This window comes from Pseudochaenichthys georgianus, chromosome 6 (genome assembly GCF_902827115.2).
Source record: "Pseudochaenichthys georgianus chromosome 6, fPseGeo1.2, whole genome shotgun sequence".
Taxonomy (NCBI): Eukaryota; Metazoa; Chordata; class Actinopteri; order Perciformes; family Channichthyidae; genus Pseudochaenichthys; species Pseudochaenichthys georgianus.
Genome location: NC_047508.1, coordinates 14,128,193 through 14,153,123, shown reverse-complemented (window position 1 = coordinate 14,153,123; position 24,931 = coordinate 14,128,193). Strand labels below are relative to the sequence as shown.

General features: G+C 45.4%; 1 pseudogene; it reads right to left on the bottom strand.

Annotated features, from left to right (window-relative positions):
* Positions 1 to 4,734: 4,734 nt before the first annotated feature.
* Positions 4,735 to 10,237, bottom strand: LOC139434029 (uncharacterized; annotated as a pseudogene).
* Between the last annotated feature and the right edge of the window lie 14,694 nt (positions 10,238 to 24,931).

The window sequence follows — 24,931 nt, the reverse complement described above, 5'->3', positions numbered from 1 at the left end:
GCACGTGGTAAAAACCACCAATGAGCGCTCAGCTCGAGATACCAGCGAGCCGTTTCCCATCAAGCATTTCGCTTCCACAGCTCGTGGAGAGCAACTGCGCCGCCTCGCCTCGCTCTCAAGGCTGCGGGCGTCTTTGTCCCGCGAGATTTCAAAGTCTCATGTGGGCGAGCCTCCAGAGCAAGTCGGACAAAATGACTAACCATCATGCAACGCACTAGCAAGACGTTGATCGCAACTGCGCAGGTCTGCGCAGGTCTTGCTTGTCTCAAACAAGCCTAAGAGCTCTGTGGCTTCAGGCTTGATCGCCGTTCAAATGACAGCGTTGGTTTCCCCAAAAGTGGGCGGGGCTGTAAAGTGAAGTAGATTTTACTCTCATCTATTATTCAAAACCATTCTATTTATTCTAACGTAAATTACATGCCAGAGTTTTATCTTTTTATTTATTTGTTTTTATTTTAAATCGTATAATGTCGGACTTTTTTTGTCGTCTGTGAGGAAAATAAATGGGGTTTAGAGCTTCAAAATACTGAAATCTGTATTTTTTAAAATCTCTTCCTTCTAATTTGTTATTCTTTTCTAAATAACACACTGTTATTTACTCAACAATAACACACAATTATCCTTGTTTTTATTTATTCGTTTAATTCTATAATCTTGGGATTTTTTGCATGCTTTTTAGCCGTAAATAAAGTCACCAGAAACAGACGGGACATTTCGAGATTTAGGATGGCTGAAGACACTACACTACCCATAATCCCCAGCTATCGTTTGGGACTACAGTCCCGTTGACAAACCCTGTGATGTTGCGCCAAGGTCTTTGAAATGGAACGAAACCACGGCAGACTATTCAAAACTGGACTCGAACGCCCCACCAGAACTACACATGCTGGCTATTGTGTTTCGCAACATGTTCTCTATGGCACGTCTCTACTGGGAATTGTAGTTTTAAAAGACGTTTTTCCCAAATGTAGAAGTTGACAGTATTAAACTGTGTACAGCCCTGGAGGTTTAGGCGATAGTAAACACATTGGTGTGTACACATTTAAAACATGTAATTACTAAATGGGTGAAAATCGCTTGTATCCATAGCATTAATATATACCCACAAGACAGCTCATTGTTACTTTGTAATTCTACTCCACTACAATTCAGAGGTTAACCTGGTATTTTTACTTCACTGCATTTAGTTTAGTTACTTTGCAGATTCTGATTAATGATGTGGAATATAAACAACCCTTAAAGCAGACTTTAGTTACACCTGAGTAAAATTCAGGGAAGGTGATTGTCAAGTGCCAACAATCAGGAGAGATATTTGATAGTTGGTGATTGAGAAGACTAAACATTTATCTGCAGATCTTTATAAAGTATATTCATTACTCGTTATTCTCTACTAATAGTTAATTAAAAACTGTATAATGGCTATTTTGCACATCCCTATCAAGATTTTCTAAGGTGTATTGATCGTATACACAACTTGGGTTGCAGGTTCCTCAACAGCGCATGACAAGACATCTATCAATATGTGTGTACCTCCACCATTAAACTGTCATATTCTGCACATTTCTTATACTATCTACTACATACATAAGAGTATCATTAATGTGTATAATATCAGTTAAAATAAGTGCTTCAACATAGTTAACATTGCAGGAAAGCAATATTTTAGACGTTAAGTACTTTGTCAGGCTTAATATTCATCTGTAGATAGATACCCCCAAAGCTTTTTTCTTGTTTAAAAGAAGACCTTAACCTAAAGTATTCTTTAATGTGTTAATAAAGGTTAATTCGTTTTTCTGTTTTGCACATCCTCCTATTAATATCTGTGTACATCCGGCACTAAACAGTTTTATTGTAGAGATCACTTAGTATCTTCTTGACTTTTGATATTCTATATTTCTATCATTGACCTTCTACTTTCCCCCTATGAAAGTATGTACTCTTAATATTGTTTTAACCAAATAACATTATTCAACAAAAATAATTCAATAACATGCTTTAACCACTAGGCGGTGCACACAAGGTACACACAGCATACTAATAATAACTTTGTATTATTAGTGTAGACACTTATGTATAACATCTGAAGATGTGTAGTTTTATTCATGTTTTTACATAATTTTACAGGATATTGCTATACTATTTCTCTTGTTTTACTTCTACACATTAATATCTGATTTGTAAAACATCACAGACAGAAAGGCATAGGCTATCCATCATGTAATGGTAAGCTATTGAAATTGTGATTCCATAGATGTGTCTCCCATCACCCAAATCCCCTGACTATTCTCTCAACTCAGTATTTACATTGTGATATTCAAAGAAAATCAGTAATATCTTTAAAAACTACAAGTCCTTTTCTATCAGCTGTGCACCGTTATGGTGTAAATATAACCTATATACCAATTGGATCAAATATAAAAGTCAGCCGAATTACTATTGATACTGCAAGGAGACGTATTTTGTGAAAAGAAATTGAAGATGTTGTTTAATTGTTGATATATTTATGATCCACGTCAAGTATTCAGTTTTGGCAGCAGTTCTCCTGTTTGTCCAGAAGTCTTCTCATCAGGGCTCTATAAATAAAGAACTACGGCAGATGTGTAATATTTAATGCAGCCGAACCGTGTATTACAATGCCGTTATGTGATGACTTCCAAAGAGAAAAGCAAGCACACTCTGAATTAGGTATTATTTTATTTTTCGTTGTCGGATATCATATCTTATTAACACCATATCCCAGCGTGCATTGCGGCTAAAACATCCAATCAACGAGCTTCAAGCTGAGGATCTTGGGTAATCAGTTTGGTGGGTTTGTGGTGCGTATCACTCGAAATGTCCCGTCTGTTTCCGGTGACTTTATTTACGGCTAAAAATCCCAAGATTATAGAATTAAATGAATAAATAAAAACAAGGATAATTGTGTGTTATTGTTGAGTAAATAACAGTGTGTTATTTAGAAAAGAATAACAAATTAGAAGGAAAAGATTTTTAAAAAATACAGATTTCAGTATTTTGAGGCTCTAAGCCCCATTTCTTTTCCTCACAGACGGAAAAAAAGTCCGACATTATACGATTTAAAATAAAAACAAATAAATAAAAAGATAAAACACTGGCATGTAATTTACGTTAGAATAAATAGAATGGTTTTGAATAATAGATGAGAGTAAAATCTACTTCACTTTACAGCCCCGCCCACTTTTGGGGAAACCAACGCTGTCATTTGAACGGCGATCAAGCCTGAAGCCACAGAGCTCTTCTGTTACTGTCCTTTCTTCTTACAGAAACACGTAACTCTGGATTTGTTTTAATGTTTGAGGTGCAATAAACGACACAGCAGCTTTTTGTCATGTTAAAACTATTATTTTCTGCCTCGCTCAACAGCTGGCGAAATTACAGCCTCGCCTACTGATTTTAATTTAACCATATATCGAGCCCGATTCTCGATTTCAAATGTGTGCTCTAAAATGATATTTATAAATGACTATTATCATTATTATAAGCAAGACAATAAATGGCAAAGATATGTAAAAAATAAACGTATTTAAGATACGTTCATAACAAACGTAACGTGGAAGAAAATATGCTTCTAGAAGATATGTAGAAAATAAACGTATTTGAGATACGTTCATAACAAACGTAACGTGGGAGAAAATACGTTTCTAGCTAAACGTAATTGAGAATGCAGTTTAGTTCTGTGGGAACGTAATTTTTAGGAGACAGGGTTGTGTATAGGCACAATAGTTGTATCGATCTCCTCATCTAAAAGTATGCCCATACATAAAATAAGTTGGAAATGTGATGGAACCCACACATGGAACAACATGTAAAGATCCATTTTGGCTGTCCTTGAGGTTCCCTGCATGCAATAGGATATCTAATTGAACATGTTTATATTGGAGATTTAACATCAGTGCTGGATGGACTTCTAGGCAAAGACGTTGATGTAAAAATACTTTAAGCACCTCAGCCCACAAGAGAATCTGGCAAGATACTTATAGGAACCATCCAAAAACTGTGGCTATGCTGGCTAGTGTTTGAATGCGGAAAACATTGTCTTGATTTTTGTGTACTGTGTTCCCTTAACAGGCAAGTAAGCATAGTAATATATACATCTTTTATATCTTGTATTCTTAACCACTCTGATTTTATTCATCAATGTCTAGTATATTTGTAGTTCTATGTGTTATCAAATAAAAGCGGCTTAAAAGGAGCTAGAGACTATACCTGCCAGTGGAAGACAAGGATTAATGTGTAATATAACTAGTTGATTATCCACACACTTAAGAGGTTTTACTAAAGGATCATTGATGCAAGCCCCGGGGCCAATAATGAGTTGAATTTTCCTAGGCACTGTGCTCTCAGAGTGCAAAATTAATGCGGCAAAGAATGTAATATTACAGAGAGGCAATGAGTGCAGTTGTTGGGCTCCAAACATCAGAGCCACAGAGATTAGAAGTGATGTAATACATTTATACTAAGGTGAGAGTGATGCAAATGACTCGGTAATTACATTACATTGCATTTAGCTGACGCTTTTATCCAAAGCGACGTACAATAAGTGCGTTCGACCAACAAAATAAAAACTTGAAGAAAACAGAATCATATAAGTACAGGTTTCAGGTTTCATAGAGCAAAAACATTTCAAGTGCTACTCAACTGGCTTTAGGTAAGCCAGTCCTTTATTAGTATATAAGTGCTTTGTTAATAGTTCTATCGCTCGAAGTGGAGTCGAAAGAGATGAGTTTTCAGTCTGCGCCGGAAGGTGTGTAAGCTATCTGCTGTCCTGATGTCAATGGGGAGCTCATTCCACCATTTTGGAGCCAGGATAGCAAACCCACGTGTTTTTGCTGATGGGAACTTGGGTCCCCTTTGCAGCGAAGGTGCAGCGAGCCGTTTGGTTGATGCAGAGCGGAGTGCACGTGCAGGGGTGTACGGTTTAACCATGTCCTGGATGTAGGAAGGGCCAGATCCATTTGCAGCATGGTACACAAGTACCATTGTCTTGAAGTGGATTCTAGCAGTTACCGGAAGCCAGTGGAGGGAGCGGAGGAGCGGCGTGGTGTGGGAGAATTTAGGAAGGTTGAAGACCAGACGAGCCGCTGCATTCTGGATGAGCTGCAGAGGTCGGATGGCACATGCAGGTAGACCAGCCAGGAGGGAGTTGCAGTAGTCTAGGCGTGAGCTGACGAAAGCCTAGACCAGAACCTGCGTGGCTTTCTGGGTCAGCTGGGGACGTATCCTCCTGATGTTGTAAAGCGTGTATCTGCAGCAGCGGGTTGTAGCAGCGATGTTTGCAGTGAAGGACAGGTTGTTATCTAAGATCACACCCAGATTCCTTGCAGTCTGAGTCGGGGAAACAACAGAGGTGCCGATGTTGATTGTTAGGTCAAGAGTGGGACAATCTTTTCCCGGAAGGAAAAGCAGTTCAGTCTTGTCAAGGTTCAGCTTGAGGTGATGAGCAGACATCCACTGAGAGATGTCAGCTAGACAAGCAGAGATGCGTGCGACGATCTGGGTCTCTGAGCGGGGAAAGGACAGAATTAATTGGGTGTCGTCAGCGTAGCAGTGGTATGAAAAACCATGCGGGCTAATGACAGATCCGAGCGAGTTTGTGTACAAGGAGAAGAGGGGGGGACCGAGAACAGAGCCCTGAGGGACCCCTGTAGTTAATTGACAAGGGTCGGACTCCGACCCTCTCCAAGTAACCCTGTAGGTGCGGTCTTTGAGGTATGAGGTGATGAGGGAAAGTGCAGAGCCTGAAACTCCACGTTTTTGGAGAGTGCGAAGGAGGATCTGATGATTCACCGTGTCGAATGCAGCAGACAGGTCCAAAAGGATGATGACAGAGGATAGGGAGGCTGCTTTAGCAGTGTGCAGTTCCTCAGTGACAGCAAGGAGGGCAGTTTATGTGGAGTGACCTGCCTTGAAACCAGACTGGTGCGGATCCAGAAGGTTGTTCTGATGGAGATAACAGGAGAGTTCTTTAAAGACAGCGCGTTCAAGTGTTTTAGACAGGAACGGGAGGAGAGAGACAGGCCTGTAGTTTATAACATCAGACGGGTTGAGAGTGGGTTTCTTTAGGAGAGGGTTTACTCTTGCCTCCTTGAGACTGTTTGGAAAGTGACCAGAAGTTAGAGAAGTGTTGATGAAATGGGTGAGAAAGGGTAGAATATCAGGAGCGATAGTCTGAAGGAGGTTTGAAGGGATAGGTTCCAGAGGACAGGTGGTAGGGCGGGCAGAGGTAATGAGGGTAAGAACCTCACTTGGAGAGAGAGGAGAAAAGGAGGTCAGTATGTGGGTGAAAGGAGGGTCCAGCGGTGAGTAAGGGTGAGTCAGAAAAAGAAGAGCGAATATCATCAACCTTTTTTTCAAAGTGGTTAACAAAGTCGCTTGACAGAAGGGAGGAGGGGCTTTGGGGGGGTCCAGGAGGGAGGAGAAGATGGAAAATCGTTTTTTGGGATTAGAATAAGAAGATTGGATCTTATCTTGAAAGAAAGTGCTTTTTTTTTGGATTTCCACCGTTTCCGTTCTGCTGCCCGAAGGACGGTTCTATTAGCACACAGTGCGTCATTTAGCCAGGGAGCAGGAGGGGACTGACGAGCCTGCCGAGATGTGAGAGGACAGAGAGAGTCCAGAGAGTATGAGAGAGTAGAGAGGAGAGTTTCTGCAGCAGAGTTTGGAGGCAGCAATTGGAACGAGTCTGAGGAAGGGAGGGCTGAGAGCCGATGAGGCAAAGGTAGAGGGGGAGAGGGAACGAAGGTTATGGCGGACAGGTGTAGGATGAGAAGAGATTAGTTTGTTATGTTTGGAAAGGGGTAGAGAGAATGAAATGAAGAAGTGATCGGATGTGTGGAGCGGGTTTACAGAGAGGTTAGAAGTAGTGCAGTTCCTTGAGAATATGAGATCAAGGACATTGCCAGCTTTATGAGTTGGTGGGGATGGAGACAGTGAGAAAGCAAAGGCGGTTAACAGAGATGTTAGTTCGTCTATCTTCCCCGTCTGGAGGGCCAGATTCAGGGATGTGTGAGAGGAGATGATCTAATTCCTCCAAGAAGTCCCCCAAGGCGCCTGGTGGACGGTAGAGAACAACAATGGTTAATTGTATAGGATGGGTTACTGTGACGGCATGGAATTCAAAGGTGGAAGGAGTGAAGTTAGGTAACTCGAAGAGGGAAAAGCTCTATTTGGGAGAGAGCAGGAGACCAGTGCCACCTCCTCTGCCAGTGGGTCTGGGTGTATGGGAGAAGGAATATGCTGTGGAGAGAGCTGCTGGGGTGGATGTGTTGGATGGAGTAATCCAGGTCTCAGTGAGAGCAAGGAAATCCAGGGACTGCAGGGAAGCGTAGCCAGAGATGAAGTCGGCCTTAGGAACAGCTGACTGGCAGTTCCACAGGACGCCTGAAACTAGATGTTGGATCTCAGTGGAGCATGTGGGATAGACGAGAGCAGGCCGGTTATATCGATTACGAGATACACGGGGCCAGTGATAATTGCGAGAAGACACATAAACAGGAATGGAGAAAATACACATGATTATAGCATGAGAGGCTAAACAACTAAATAAAACACCAGCGATAGTTAGCTCAATCAAAGTAGGATTTGCCTCCCGCAGGACTCCTTTGTCTTTGTCAGTCTTAGCCTGTCTGACGCTGAAGCTGACGCTCCAGGAAAGTGCTACCTGATTGCTGAGTTCTCACAGCTGTGGGGCCACGTCCCTTTAATTAGTTCACTCTCTGCAGCTAGTGGCCCTCTAAAGGAAATCTAGACTGGCTCCCTTTTGAGTTGCTATAGTATCTTTTCAGTGGCCCAATGGTTTTACAATTACATTAAACCCTAAGTTATAAAGTTATGAGTTTAACCCTTAATACAGTTACACCTACTCAATAAAGCTCTTAGTATTCTACAAATGTTTAAATCAAAGTTAACCCTAGCAGTCAGTTAGTTCAGTTTAAAGGTTTCAGTCAAATTACTTGTCCCAAGTTTCTGCCTAAAAGATACTGTAGCGGTTTTGAGATTTAAAATCACAATTTCAGTCAGATCAACTACAGAGCATTGATACAGAATACACACACTGAAACAGAGAAGTCTAAAAACAGAATGTTACCCACACAATTCTAGAAGTCACCAGTTGTTATCCTGTTAAAATCGAGTTGTTAATGATAACAAAAATGTAATAAGGTGAGTTAACCAACGCTGCCTCAAGCCCGTATAACTGGCTTTAATTGTAAATCATAAATTTCACACGGGCACACTAAAACGTGTGTTTTCCAGAGAATATACACACCTTCTCATGACTGGCTGTAATAGCAGTGCAGTTAAATGTAATGATGCCCAATGTCAGGGATGACAAAACTGGGACAAAATGAAAGAAAATAATGATAGCAGAGGAGGGAGTGCAATCATAAAAGTATATATTCTGTCCAGCATAACAGTTCTTCTGAGGGCCCCCGGAACTAAACAAACACATGTGGCTGTACATGTGTGCACATTTGAAAACACTTCTGAGCTGCTGAATGTAACCTAGAGAGTTGGGGTTTTTTTACAGTGAAGCTGAGCTTAGAGGAATAACACTCAGCCTGTGTGTCAAGGATCGCTCTTAATTACCTTCAATCTGAGCGCCACTGTTAGTTTCACAGACTAATTACTTAGATGGGGATTAAGCACTTGGCACGGTGCTAATTAGCCTGCTAGCGCTCCCTGGGCATCCCAACATGAGCCTCAGACAAAAAGCCATCAACCACGGGAAGGCACTGTTAGCTTTTTTGACCTCCCTGCTTTCACACCAAGCATTGAGACATGTTCGGCTGGATGGTTAGGGGTCAAACAACAACATCGTTTGTAGTTCTTCTGTTCAATGGTGGAATAAGTAGCCTTAGTGCCAACACACTACAAATAATAAATTCCAAGGACTATTCCAGAATTTAAAAACATATTTAAGAAAAAGTGCTTACAGCACATTCCTCAAACATTATATAAAACAAGGAAAATACCCCCAACTTATCCCTATAAGTTAGATGGGGACACTTTTCCACAGGCTCCAAACCAAGGGTTCACAGAGATTGAAAGCCATTTAAAATAAATAATCTCATTGTTGCTTTAATATAATCATCTTCAGGTATTTTATAAATGATCTAAGAAGTTCCACATTTGAAATGACTTTTTTGGTACAGAATTTAATATCTTCATAAATATTATATTGAAATCTGAAATTCAACTAGAAAATTAAAATAATGTAGTGGTGTACATATTAACCTATGAAATACAGCAGTTTAAAATTATAAAGTAGCATGATGATGATAGCATGATTTGAATGGTCAAATGTACCTCAACGTTATGGTAAAGCATATATGAGGGTAGTGCCATCATGTAAAATTGAGGAGAATTGTATCAAAATGAATCTGTCAATTATTAAAAAATAACTGTCAGTGGTTGAGGCTGAGTTTACAGTAGCCACTTACCTTTGGAGGGCTCATATGCACAAGGTTTTAAAGTATTAAAGGGCACCTATCATGCAATTTGTTGTCAATAGCATATAGGACTCAGATATATCTGGATATGGTCGTTTCCAATTTAAAATCTGACGTTATCACGCTGCAGCATGCATTTCTTGATTCCAAACTGCTATTGAACAGTAAGAAAACCAAAGCAATGCTTTTTGCTCCCAAGTCAGCGTCCTCTTGCCTCTCCATTGACACCCTTGATTGTTGTGCACCGACAGAAATGTTAAGAGAGTTTCATTTTCATGTTGTTTTATGTTTGTTTTGTCACTCATCATTTACCTGTCATTCCAGGCTTCCTGATTATCCACCTCTTGTGTGTCTCCCGTGCTCATCAGCACCAGCCCCGCCCCTGATTGTTTTCCACCTGTGTCTTGTTGTTGTGTGTTTAAATTCCCCAGTCTCCCAGTGTTCATTGTCAGTTTGTCTTGTCTCTTGCCTAGGTCAGATCTATGCTCTTCTTGTTGTCAAGATATTTTGTTCCTCACTACATGAGCGATTTTCTTTTGTTCTCTTTTTGTCATCTCATCCAGAGAGTTTGATAGTGTTTATTTTGTTCATACTGTACATGAAAATAAAGTATTTTACAAATACTTTACCTCTGTCTCCTGGATCGTGCAATTGGGTCCAATACCCTGAGTTCCAGAGTTCGTAACATTGATGGCGTCTCTGTTGAGTTTGTCGATGCCTACAAATATCTGGGCTTTTGGTTGGACAGTAATCTGAACTTCAAACACCATATTGAAGTTCTAACAAAGAAATTGAAATTCACTCTTGGCTTCCTTTTCAGACTTAAATGTTGTTTTTCAACTTCATCCAGTAAAAGGTTGTTCTCTGGCTTAGTCCTGTCCCAGCTGGACTACGGTGATACCATTTACAGATTTGCCTGTCCCACTGTTTTGGCCAAACTTGACCCACTCTACCATGCTGCACTGCGTTATATATCAAATGCATCCTATAGGACTCATCATTGCAAACTGTATAGCCTAACTGGATGGTCATCACTTACTATGCGTAGGATGCAGCATTGGTTTTTATTAATGTATAAAGCCATTTTAGGTAAGCTTCCACTGTACATATGTGCCAGATTTGCTCCAGTTTGTGACTCTTACAACCTCAGATCCAGTGCCTGGATACAGTTCCAGGTACCTGCTGTGTGGACTGAGGCTGGAAAATGGAGTATTAATTGGGATGTCCTTGTTCACTCAAACGTCACTCTTAAAGGACGTCTGTTAATGATGTGCACAGCTGTATCGTCGGGCTTAACTGAATAACCCCTTAGAACCGGCCCATTTGTCGTTACATATTTATTTAAATGAATGAATCTTTCTCTTGTTAGTCAAGGAATTCAATGTATGATGGTTGGTCCTGCTTTTGTGTTCTGTTTTGGTGTCAAATGTAGCCTACATTTAAATACAAATATAATTATAGTAATGTGAAAGCCTTTTAGAAATGAATTGCACATAATAATTCCCATGGAGCTGTGAGCACAATACATTTATGTGACGCTTTTCCACTCATCTTCCAGTTGTCGGTTTTCCTGTGTTGAAATGGACCAGCTGTTAAGGTGGGGGCGGGGCTTTTATACGCGAGTAGTGAAAACACGTGTATACTCCCTTTCGTCTCCTCCCGCACCCCTCCTCCCTCACCCCTCCTCGACTCCTCCGTGTGCATTTCAGCTATTGGGACGTCCTTCAAAATGGCTGTCTTGATCGATTTCCGGGTCAAGTCCCGGAGGAGGGGAAGAGAGGAGTCGAGGAGGGGTATTGGGATGAGGCTTATAAAGGTTAAAAAATAAAAAAGAGGGGGTGGAGCTTATGCACTGAACTGCTGAAACAATTTCATAACATTCATCTGCTACTTAGTAATTATTTATCTATTATCTAATATATATATATACATATATCCTCTCTGAAGAACCAGCACCTTACCGTGGTAGAGAGGTTTGTGTGCCCTGATGAACCTGGGGGCTGTGTTGTCTGGAACCTTGTGTTCCTGGTAGGGTCTCCCATGGCAAATTGGTCTCAGGCAAGGGGCCAGACTAAGATTGGTTCAAAAGACCTCATGAAAGACGACACAGGAAGTGAGGATACCCGGCCCGGAGGAAGCCCGGGGTCCCCTTCTGGAGCCAGGCCCAGAAGGAGGACTCGTCGGCGAGCGTCTGGTGGCCGGGCTTGCCACGGAGTCCGGCCGGGCCCAGCCCGAAAAGGCAACGTGGGCAACACCTCCGCTTCTCCGTCCCGCGGGCCCACCACCTACGGGAAACATCGATGGGGTCGGGTGCGCTGCCAGAAGGGTGGCAGTGAAAGCGGAGGGTCTCGACGGACCAGACCCGGGCGGCAGAAGCTGGCTTTGGGGACGTGGAACGTCACCTCTCTGGGGGGGAAGGAGCCGGAGCTTGTGCGGGAGGTGGAGCGGTACCAGTTGGATCTGGTTGGGCTCACCTCTACGCACAGCGTCGGCTCTGGAACCTTACTTCTGGATAGGGATTGGACTCTATCCTTCTCCGGAGTTGCTCAAGGTGTGAGGCGCCGGGCGGGTGTGGGGATACTCACAAGTCCCCGGTTAGGTGCTTCGTTGTTGGAGTTTACCCCAGTGGACGAGAGGGTCGCCTCCCTACGCCTGCGGGTTATGGGGGGGAAAACTCTGACTGTTGTGTGTGCTTATGCAACCAACAGCAGTTCAGAGTATTCGGCCTTCTTGGAGACCCTGGAAAGAGTCCTGTATGGGGCTCCTGAAGGGGACTCCTTAGTCTTAGACTTCAACGCACATGTGGGCAATGATGGAGACACTTGGAGGGGCGTGATTGGGAGGAACGGCCCCCCTGATCTGAACCGGAGTGGTGGTTTGTTACTGGACTTCTGTGCTAGTCATGGATTGGCCATAACAAACACCATGTTCGAACATAAGGATGCTCATAAGTGTACGTGGTACCAGAGCACCCTAGGCAGAAGGTCCATGATCGATTTCGTTATCGTATCATCGGACCTGAGGCCGTATGTTTTGGACACTCGGGTAAAGAGAGGGGCGGAGTTGTCAACTGATCACCATCTGGTGGTGAGTTGGGTCGAGTGGCGGGGGAAGCCTCTGGATAGACCTGGTAAGCCCAAACGTGTAGTTCGGGTGAACTGGGAACGTCTGGAGGAGGCCCAAGTTCAGGAGGCCTTCAACTCACACCTCCGGCGGAGCTTTTCGGGCATTCCTGTGGAGGTTGGGGACATTGAACCAGAGTGGTCGGTGTTCAAAGCCTCTATTGCCGAAGCCGCGGTGGGGAGCTGTGGTCTCAAGGTCCTAGGTGCCTCAAGGGGCGGTAACCCTCGAACCTCCTGGTGGACACCGGTGGTCAGGGAAGCCGTCCGACTGAAGAAGGAGGCCTTCAGGGATTTGTTATCCCGGGGGACTCCCGAGGCAGTTGCAAGGTACCGACAGGCCCGAAGGGCAGCAGCCTCATCCGTGGCCGAGGCAAAGCAGCGGGTGTGGGAGAAGTTTGGAGAAGACATGGAGAAGGACTTTCGGGCGGCACCAAAGTTGTTCTGGAAAACTGTCCGACACCTCAGGAGGGGGAAGCAGGGAACCATCCAAGCTGTGTACAGTAAGGATGGGACGTTGTTGACCTCAACTGATGGAGTGTTGGGGCGTTGGAAGGAACACTTTGAGGAACTCCTGAACCCGACAACTCCGCCCTCTATGTTAGAGGCAGAGCTGGAGTATGACGGGGGATCAACACCAATCTCCCGGGGGGAGGTCACTGAGGTCGTCAAACAACTCCACAGTGGCAAAGCCCCGGGGGTGGATGAGATCCGCCCGGAAATGCTGAAGGCTCTGGGTGTTGAGGGACTGTCATGGTTGACACGTCTCATCAACGTTGCGTGGAAGTCGGAAACAATACCGAAGGAGTGGCAGACCGGGGTGGTGGTCCCCCTTTTCAAAAAGGGGGATCAGAGGGTGTGTGCCAATTACAGAGGCATCACACTACTCAGCCTCCCCGGGAAAGTTTACTCCAAGGTACTTGAAAGGCGGGTCAGGCCGATTGTCGAACCTCAGATTGAGGAGGAACAATGCGGATTCCGTCCTGGTCGTGGAACGACGGATCAGCTTTTTACTCTCGCAAGGATCCTGGAGGGGGCCTGGGACTACGCATATCCGGTCTACATGTGTTTTGTAGACTTGGAGAAGGCGTATGACCGGGTTCCCAGGGAGTTACTGTGGGAGGTGCTGCGGGAGTATGGGGTGAGGGGGTCTCTACTCAGGGCCATCCAATCTCTGTACTCCCAAAGCGAGAGCTGTGTCCGGGTCCTCGGCAGTAAGTCGGACCCATTTCCGGTGAGGGTTGGCCTCCGCCAGGGCTGCGCTTTGTCACCAATCCTGTTTGTAATATACATGGATCGGATTTCGAGGCGTAGTCGTGGGGGGGGGGGGTCTGCAGTTCGGTGGACTAAGGATTGCACCACTGCTTTTTGCAGATGATGTGGTTCTGATGGCTTCATCGGTCTGCGACCTTCAGCACTCACTGGATCGGTTCGCAACCGAGTGTGAAGCGGCTGGGATGAGGATCAGCACCTCCAAATCTGAGGCCATGGTTCTCAGCAGGAAACCGATGGACTGTCCACTCCAAGTAGGGAATGAGTCCTTACCCCAAGTGAAGGAGTTCAAGTATCTCGGGGTCTTGTTCTCGAGTGAGGGAACAATGGAGCGTGAGATGGGCCGGAGAATCGGAGCAGCGGGAGCGGTACTGCAGTCGCTTTCCCGCACCGTTGTGACGAAAAGGGAGCTGAGCCAGAAAGCAAAGCTCTCTGTCTACCGGGCCATTTTCGTTCCTACCCTCACCTATGGTCATGAAGGATGGGTCATGACCGAAAGAACGAGATCGCGGATACAAGCGGCCGAGATGGGTTTCCTCCGCCGGGTGGCTGGTGTCTCCCTTAGAGATAAGGTGAGAAGTTCGGTCATCAGGGAGGGACTCGGAGTTGAGCCGCTCCTCCTTCGCGTCGAAAGAAGCCAGTTGAGGTGGTTCGGGCACCTAGTTAGGATGCCACCTGGGCGCCTCCCTAGGGAGGTGTTCCAGGCACGTCCAGCTGGGAAGAGACCAAGGGGTAGACCTAGGACCAGGTGGAGGGATTATATCTCTTCGCTGGCCTGGGAGCCCCTTGGGATCCCCCAGTCAGAGCTGGTTGATGTCGCCAAGGAAAAGAAAGTTTGGGGCTCTCTGCTGGAACTGCTACCCCCGCGACCCGACCACGGATAAGCGGGAGAAGATGGATGGATGGATATCTAATATATAATTCCAATAACTTGTATATACTCGTATTATTCCACTTTTTTTTGTTCTCACTTTTTTAAAACAATTTTTCTTTTTGTATTACTTTTAATATAATATATTTTAATATTGTTTTAATATTGTCTGCTTATCTGTATTATTGTGTTGCATTGTTGGAGAAGCCTGTGACCTAAGATTTTCAATGACATAATTACTCTGTAGCTATGTTAGTTTGACAATAAAGAACCTTGAACCTTGATTGTACAGTTATTAATGCATTATAAGTTAGTTATGATGTAGTTAAAACAATATTGGATGATAGTCATTATTTTTGAGTGTTTTGGACTGAGATAAATCATGGGTCAAAATGTACCCGCGAACACCAACGTTAACAGCTTTCGAACACAACACAAGGGTTAAAATCTTTCACCCAGATTGATTGGCTTTGATGTGTTCAAGGTGCACCAAATGATATCAGCTTTTGATTTGATTACCAGTGATTATCTGTACTAAACAGGGCCTTCTAGATTTACAATTAGGTTCAAAATGCTGTAATCATCTATTCGAATGATGCTCACCAATTTGAATACAAGAAGGCAATGACCGCTTGCGGCAGTAGTAATGACGGAAGCAGGAGTTGGAGGGAGGGTATATGATGAATGGGTCAGACAAGCACTTTCAGAGTTGGGACCAGAGGTTGTGTCCCATGTGAAACCAAAAGTTGATATTAAAGGTCTCATGACATGGCCATTTCTACTGATCAAAATTCCATTGTTGTGGTCTACTAGAATAGATTTATATTGTGCAATTTTCCAAACTCACATTGGTCTCTCATGCAGCATCTCTGTATAGTATGTGTATTCACTCTCTGTCCTAAACGGCTTGTTGGAGCTCCTGCCGCCTGGTCCCTATGAGCCCAGTGTGCTCTGATTGGTCAGCTCGCCCACTCTGTTCTGATGAGTCCACCACCGTTACAGCGGAACATCAGTGATTATGTGTTACAATGGCGTTTGTTAGCAATCAGAAAATGACACCAGTAATGACAAACAGATGAGAATACTGCGTGGGGTCTGGGTGCCGTGTTGGCGGGACGTTGCGAGACTCGCTGCTGCGATGAGCGCTGCTGCGATGAGCGCTGCTGCGAGGAGCACTGCTGCGAGGAGCACTGCTGCGAGGAGCACTGCTGCGAGGAGCGGACAGTGTGAGCTGGCTTACTGGTGTGGTTTCCTGGTCAACACATCCTCACTCCCAGGTCGGCCTATGTTGACGTTATGTCAAGTCCCCTGTGTCGGCTTTTTCCAACGCAAGGGGGGGGGGGCCTTAGCGTCCATTTTCAACGCAAGGGGGGTGCCCTTAGCGTCCATTTTCAGCTTTCCGGGATGTCCATATGCTTCTATGGACGCTCATGGAAGCACGGCATTCGTTTGTGTCGACTGCCCTTAAAGGCAATGTGAGCGTCCATTCTCATTGGATAACGGAGAATTGTACACCCGGAAGTAAGTATTCCCCTTACTGTCGATTGATTTTACAGTGATATCTGCACTACTCATCGACTAAAAAACACCAGATTATGCTTGTTAATTACACAACATTGATTGGTTTAAATTGTGTGCAATGCTTTTGTATTTTCCCCCTTCGATTCGGAGAAACAAATATTTTTTCGGAGTAAAGGATGGCAGAAGACACTACACTACCCAGAATCCCCAGCTATCGTTTGGACTACACAATGTGCTCTGTTTGACAAACCCCGTGATAGTCCTCAAGCTCTGTGATTGGAGAGTGTGCTCCGAGGGTTACTGAGCCTCGAACAGCACTTGAAATGGGATGGAACCACGGCAGACTGTCCAAAACTGGATTTGAACGGGTCCACCGCGTCCCCCCCTCCCCCACCCCGTCCCCCGAACTACACATGCTGGCTATTCTGTTTCGCAACATGTTCTCTATCTATGGCACGTCTCTACTGGGAGTTGTAGTTTTAAAAGACGTTTTAGTATTTCCCATAATAAGAAGTTGCCAGTATTAAACTGTGTACATCCCTGGAGGTTTAGGGGATAGGAAACACTCACATTTAAAACATATAATTAATAAATGGGTGAAAATTGCTTGTGCCCATAATGGGCAGCATTAATATATATACACACATGCCAGCTAAGGTCAGAAGAGCTTTATTTAAGAGCTGGTCTTATGTTTGTGACCCCTCCTGTTGTTAATTGATAACATTACATTACATTACATTAATTGATAAGCCTGAAACATGCACTTGTCAAGGTTCAGAGGCACATTTTGCAAATATGGCAGTAGCCATCAATCATCTTAAGATAAGATATACTTTATTGATCCCAAGTTGCAACATTTGCATTACATCAGCATGTGTAACAGTTAAATATGCAGTGGTGTTTATTTGTAAATAATTTAGAATAATCACACAAATTCTGTGTTTTATATTTAACAATTCTGTGTTCTTTATTTATTGATTGTTCAATACCTGACAAGGCCGTTGATGAAATATCTACATACTTCTTATAAGAGTATAATACATTATGTATAATATCAGTTAAAATAAGTGCTTCAACATAGTTAACATTGCTGGAGGTATGCACAAATATTGATAGATGTCTTGTAATGCACTATTGAGGAACCTGTGACCCAAGTTTTTCATTCAATGCATAACTACACTATAGTTGTGTAGGCCTATATGATATGTCAATAAACCTTAGAAAATCTTGAAATCTTGAAAGGGATGTGCAAAATAGTCATGATATACAGTCTTTAATTAACTATTAGTAGAGAATAACGAGTAATGAATATACTTTATAGGGATCCTATTAATATCTAATAATAAAAATAATGAAATTCAATAACATGCTTTAACCACTAGGTTAAATCAGCTGTGCACCTTTATGGTGTAAATACAGCCTATCTACCAATTGGATCAAATATAAAAGTCAGCCGAATTAGTGTTGATACTGCAAGGAGACGTATTGTGTGAAAAGAAATGTAAGATGTTGTTTAATGGCTGATATATTTATGATCCACGTCACGTTTTCAGTTCCTCATGTTTGTCATGTTTGTCTAGAAGTCGATGTGCTCTGAGACTGGAATTGCACAGGGGAAATAACGTAGGCTATCTTTAGATGCGGATTTTGTTAAACTAATATGTTTGCGCTGTGGACCAACACTATACATTGACGGGGAAGGGGGTAGCAATAAAGATAACACCATTAAACAGTTACACAACATAACAGCAATAATATCGATAGCAGCGTCCCTAGCAACCACCTTGGTAACAATGAAAACGTTATGGACGCAATTTCCTGAAGTAATCTTCGTAATAACTAGCAAACTAAAGATCAAGTATATCCACTGCACACATAATCTGAAATAACAACTCATATTTCTCGCATCAAATGACATCAAAACGCATTTTAATGGCCAAACTAACTTTAAAATAGGCATTTTACACCGAGAATAAAACGAAGTTCGGACATGTTTTTTTTTTCTGCAGGGAGATATTTGAAGATCACGTGATGTCAAACAGAGCACATGGTGTAGTCCAAACGATAGCTGGGGATTCTGGGTAGTATAGTGTCTTCTGCCATCCTTTACTCTGAAAAAATATTTGTTTCTCCGAATCGAAGGGGAAAAATACAAAAGCATTGCACACAATTTAAACCAATCAATGTTGTGTAATTAACAAGGATAATCTGGTGTTTTTTAGTCGATGAGTAGTGCAGATATCACTGTAAAATCAATCGAGAGTAAGGGGAATACTTACTTCCGGGTGTACAATTCTCCGTTATCCAATGAGAATGGACGCTCACATTGCCTTTAAGGGCAGTCGACACAAACGAATGCCGTGCTTCCATGAGCGTCCATAGAAGCATATGGACATCCCGGAAAGCTGAAAATGGACGCTAAGGGCCCCCCCCTTGCGTTGGAAATGGACTCTAAGACCCCCCCCCTTGCGTTGGAAAAAGCTGACACAGGGGATTTGACATAACGTCAACATAGGCCGACCTGGGAGTGAGGATGTGTTGTCCTGGTTGCTGCGTGGGGTCGATGAGCGGAGCCCAATGCCGAGGCGCTTCTGGGTCGCTTTTGAGCCGTAACGCGGCGTGTATGATGGAATAACACCCATTGACTATAGTGGCCGTGATCTTTGCGAGCGGCGCGGCCACAACGCGGCCGTAACGCGGCCCTAACGCAATGCAGACGGACCCGGTGAAATCTAGGGGTCAGCAGCTGATCTCTCTCTCGCGTCCGGTTGTACTTCACGTTTATGTCCATATCGCTAGCTTTCTAACATAGCTAACGTCGTCATCTTGAATACTGACAAAACACTTTGTAAGAAATTAAAATCGATATTGAATGACGTAATTTAGTTTAAACACACAGTAAGCTTAAAACTGTTTTATTCTGAAAACAGTTCCGGTTAAAGTTTATTTGGAAAAGCTGTATTGAAAGGCGTTGACAACAATGACCACTTCCGGTTTTACGTTAACATCGATTACAGCCGTTAAAATGCATTAAATAAAAAGTCATGAAAGAGTGTATGAGGAAAAAAGGTGTGTGGAGTTATGCAATGAATACACAACGTCTAAATCCTCTGTTTTACGCGATATCGGACATAGAAGACAGAGGCGGGAGGACCCCCGTGTCACACTCCCAGGTTTATGTCACGGTTTTAGTGTTGTCTGTCTGGTTATGGGTTTTGTAAATCTGTTCATTCGGTGGTTTGTCTTCCTCCTTGTGTTTTGTCTGGTCCTCCTCCCTGTCGTTAGTTTCCCTGGTGTGTCTAATTGTCTCATTGTGTTCACCTGTTGCCCTTGTGTTTCTCCCTCTCTTGCGCAGCTGTGTCTTGTCCTGTGATTACCCTTCTGTGTATTTAGTCTAGTCTTCCCATGTGTTCCATGTCGGTTCATTGTTTTCCCTCCATGTTTTTCCACGGTCCATGTTCCTTGTGCTGCTCGTTTGTTTTTGGATATTTTGGATACTGCCTTTTTGACACAGCTTTTATTATTTAATAAAGCTCGCTTTTTGTTAAATTCTGCATTTGGGTCCTACCTTTTCCACGCATCCTGACAGAATGAACCGACCAACAATGGACTCAGCGGATTTTCATGATTTTGAGTTGGATCTGTTCGATCTAGATTTTTCCCTACAGTGTTATCATGCCGAGTGGAATGGAACCTCTTCTAGAAGGGACAAAGATGCTATCCTCAAAAAGGCACGAATGGAGGTGGCCGAAATGCCTTGGTTGAGGAGTTTGTTGCCTGAGTGGCTACAACTTTTCACAAGTTATCCTGAGGACTGGTCCGAAGCTTCTAACCCTTTCCTGGGATCCGACTACTGTCCTGTTGGAGGTCCACGGAGCAGAGTCCTGCACGGGTCTGATTTTCAAGACCCGCTCCCGCCCCGCACCCGCGACGTGCAATACCGAACCCGCACGCTACCCGCACATATTGCCAATTAGTTCCGCAACCCGACCCGTCGGCACAAGATCCGCAACCCGACCCGAACCCACATAGCCTATATATGAGCAGTGAAATTGTGCAATTATTAACACACACAGTTGCATATTTGTCTCAAAAAGCGTGGGATGTTGGTTATTTTCTCCATCTAGGATGACACCAAAAGCCTCCCAGATGTTGGATTTCGCTCTTGAGGAAGTGTTATTGAAACTGCTGTATTCTCCGCTAGAGAGCTTCACCTCAGCCATTTCGAATGTGGCGCACACAGCAGCAGATTGATGCGCTGCAGAGGTTATGATTATGCGCGGTCCCGCGGGGGAGAGGTCTGAGGATTTAAACATTAAACTAAATTATTATTATTTTCATATATTTATTATGCAATACCCGCGACCCGTACCTTTGGGTACCCGACCCAATGCAGGACTCTTCCACGGAGTCAAAAAGCCTCTAGGAGAAGCAGGGCCAGGATTCCAGCCCATGCTCCAACAGCCATGATCCCGGCTTCAGTTCCGGTTTCCACAGCCCTGGATCCATGCACCAGTACCGGTCCGCAGAGCTATGATTCCTTGCTCAATTACCTGGCCCACACAGCCATGGTCCAGGCCTCTGTTCTGGTTCCAGCGGCTCCAGCTCCAGCCTCAGACCTTTTCTCAGGAACCCGTCTGGCGTTTGGAGGTCCACGGAGCTTCCAAAAGGTCTCTGGAAGATGCAAGGCCAGGATTCCGGGCCGTACTCCAGTTCTGGCCCCAGCAGCCATGGTTCCATGCTACAGTGCCGGCCCACACAGCCATGGTTCCGTGCTCCAATACCATCCCACACAGCTATGGTTCCGTGTTCCAGTTCCGTGCCCAGCAGCCATGGTTCCAGCTACAGAACCGGCCCACACAGCCATGTTTCCAGCCCCAGTCCTGGCCCCAGCAACCACGGTTCGGGCCCCAATAGCCATAGTCCCGGCTTCAGTACCGGCCCCAGCAGCCATGGTTCCGGCTTCAGTACCGGCCCCAGTAGCCATGGTCCCGGCTCCAGTTTCGGCTCCAGGACTGGCTTACCGGCCGACGCCAGCTCCCCGAGTCCTGTCGGCGTACCGGCCGACTCCAGCACCTCGTCTCTTGTTGGCTCTCCAACCGACGCCAGCTCCCCGTGTCCTGTCGGCGCACCGACCGACACAAGTTCCCTCTCAAGTCCCCTCTCAAGTCTCCTCTCAAGTTCCTACCCGAGTCCCCTCTCAAGTTTCCCCTCTAGTCTCCTCTCGAGTTCCCTCTCAAGTTCCCTCTCAAGTCCCCTCTCAGGTCCCATCTCGAGTCTCTTCTCGAGTCCTCTCTCAAGTTCCCTCTCAAGTCCCCTCTCAAGTCTCCTCTCAAGTTCCCTCTCGAGTTCTCTCTCAAGTCACCTCTCGAGTTCCCTCTCAAGCCCTCTCTCGAGTCTCCTCTCGAGTTCCCTCTTGAGTCCCCTCTCCAGTCACCTCTCGAGTTCTCTCTCAAGTCCCCTCTCGAGTTACCTCTCAAGTCCCCTCTCGAGTTACCTCTCAAGCCCTCTCTCGAGTCCCCTCTCAAGCCCCTACTCAAGTGCCGTTGGAGGTTCCGCTGGGGTCCTGCCAACTCCATGTCCTGTCCCGTTGGGGGCACCGCCGACTACTCTTCTGCCGGGGGTCCTGCCAACCCTATGTCTTGGAGGCCCCACCGACTGCTCTCCTGCCAGGGGTCCTGCCAACCCTATGTCCTGTCCTGTTGGGGGTCCCGCCGACTACTCTTCTGCCGGGGGTCCTGCCAACCCTATGTCCTGTGCCGTCGGAGGTCCCGCCGACTACTCTCCTGCCGGGGGTCCTGCCAACCCTATGTCCTGTCCCGTTGGAGGTCCCGCCCACTACTCTCCTGCCGGGGGTCCTGCCAACTCTATGTCCTGTGCCGTCGGAGGTCCCGCCGACTACTCTCCTGCCGTGGGTCCTGCCAACCCTATGTCCTGTCCCGTTGGAGGTCCTGTCGACTACTCTCCTGCCGGGGGTCCTGCCAATCCTATGTCCTGTTCCTCTGGGGGTCCCGCCTACAACTCTTCTGCCGGGGGTCCTGCCAACCCCTTGTCCTGTTCCGTTGGAGGCCCCGCCATCACCTGTCTCGCCGGGGGTCCTGCCAACTCCTGGTCCTCTTCCGTGGGGGATCCTGCCGAAGCCTGTCCCACTGGCTCCGGTTCCTGTTCGGCCGACACCGGGTTCTGCCCGGCCTTCGGAGCTGTCTGGTCTTCGCCCTCGAGCCCGGCCCCTTGAGAGCCGCGGTATTCGCCCTCGAGCCCGGCCCCCTGAGTGCCTGTGGTCTTCGCCCTCGGGCCCTGCTCCCTGACTCTTCCTGCCGCTGCCTTCGCCCTCATGCTTGGCCCCCTGAGTTCGCCCGCTGTGGCCTTCGCCCCTCCATGGTCTCTGCCTTTGCCCCGGGCCGTCCGCCCGAGTTCCCCACCTTGGACTCTGCCTTGCCCCCGAGCCTTCCGCCCGAGACCCCCTCCGTGGTCTCTGCCTTGCCCCCGGGCCGTCCGCCCGAGGCCCGTCCTCCAGACCCCCTCCACCCACCCTGCTGGACTTTGTTTTTTGGGACGTCTGGGATCCGTCCCTTGAGGGCGGGGTTCTGTCACACTCCCAGGTTTATCTCACGGTTTTAGTGTTGTCTGTCTGGTTATGGGTTTTGTAAGTCTGTTCATTCGGTGTTTTGTCTTCCTCCTTGTGAAGACAAAGGAGCACTTTGAATTGCCTTGTGTTGAAAAGTGCTATATAAATAAACTTACCTTGCCTTGCCTTGCGTTTTGTCTGGTCCTCCTCCCTGTCGTTAGTTTCCCTGGTATGTCTAATTGTCTCATTGTGTTCACCTGTTGCCCTTGTGTTTCTCCCTCCCTTGCCCAGCTGTGTCTTGTCCTGCGATTACCCTTCTGTGTATTTAGTCTAGTCTTCCCCTGTGTTCCATGTCGGTTCATTGTTTTCCCTCCATGTTATTCCACGGTCCATATTCCTTGTGCTGCTCGTTTGTTTTTGGATATTTTGGATACTGCCTTTTTGACACAGCTTTTATTATTTAATAAAGCTCGCATTTTGTTAAATTCTGCATTTGGGTCCTACCTTTTCCACGCATCCTGACACCCCGTCAACACGGCCGCCATGGAGAGGAGGAGTCACGTATGAGATATATAGATAGGTGGCGGGGCTTTGTTCGCTCGCTTTCCACCGGAACCACTTTGAGACAACAGCTGATGTTCTCCACTACTCCTCTGTTTGTTTCATTACCACGCTACTTAATTAAAGTACCAAATTGAACCTTTTCAGAGACTCCATTAGTCTCTTTATTTCAACTTCTCTCCTGGATGAACACAACAACAAACAACGAACCCAAATCAACAACTTACAATCAGAGATGGGGTCGTTACTAAAAAAAAGTAATATATTACATATTACATATTACTTTAAAAAAAAGTAATATATTACACTACTTCGTTACTATCTACATAAAGTAATTCGTTACTTACTCGTACTTACTCGTTACTTACTCGTTACTTTACTCGCAGGGCCGGCCCGCCCCTCCCTACAGGCAGATCACGCAGACTGCTAAAGTTTCAAATGTTCTCTTTAGTTCAGTTTCCATTGTCGCATAAGACTGATCCAGATAGCTCCTGAATGTTTTCCTATCTGACCATGGCTGTCCTCTGTCTCCTGCTCTCTGACCGTGGCTGTCCTCTGTCTCCTGCTATCTGACCGTGGCTGTCCTCTGTCTCCTGCTATCTGTATATTTTGCGCAGTCTATCTCTGCTCACGCTGTTGCGTCAGCGTGTTCTCCTGCGTGTTGGCCATGTGTTGCACTGGAGCCAGACTTCAGCCGAGCACGTACGAACTGCGCATGCGTGAGTGGCAATAACTCTCCTTACCAGCAGGCAGCGGTAGTGTGTATTCGTCATTCAAAACAAGCAACAACCGGAAAACAGAGAAGAAGAACTACGTGTGTGTGTGTGTGTGTGTGTGTGTGTGTGTGTGTGTGTGTGTGTGTGTGTGTGATATAAATAAACAACAGCTATGTGCGTTAGCTTCACCTAGCATGTGTTCTTTGCAGGTGTTTGTTGAGGTTTGATTATGACTGATTTTAGAAAGTAACGAAGTAACGCGTGTCGGGGCAATGTTAGTAACTGTAGTGTGATTACTGGATTATAAAAGTAGCGCGTTACACTACTCCGTTACCGACAAAGTAATATTATTACAGTAACGCGTTACAAAGTAACGCGTTACACCCAACTCTGCTTACAATTATGAAACAGGCTAACTCTGCCAACAGTGGCAATTGGTCAACTCTATAATTCCCAAACGTCAAGGGTCCCCGTTCCCGTTGTGTTTTGAGCTCCATGCAGCGTTTATTTATTTGCAGCATTTTGTATTTGCAGCATTTTGTATTTGCAGTGTTTTCTTTATGCAGTGCTTTGAGGAAACACTCCGAGTTTTCGTCAAGTCGGTGAATGTTTTCCAAATTCTGCACATTTATTGTCAAGTTGGTGAAGATGATTTTTTACTTGCATTTGCAGCGTTTATACCAATGGAAGTGTTTTGGGCCCTGTTTGGCCACCGTAACTTTTGGAGCAAAACAGAGCATTTATTTTATAGCTAAAGAGCCATCCATTATTTTTTAAACTGGACATGACTTGTTCTTGCTCTGCGTCTGAAGCTTGCTGTGTGGAGAGCAAATATG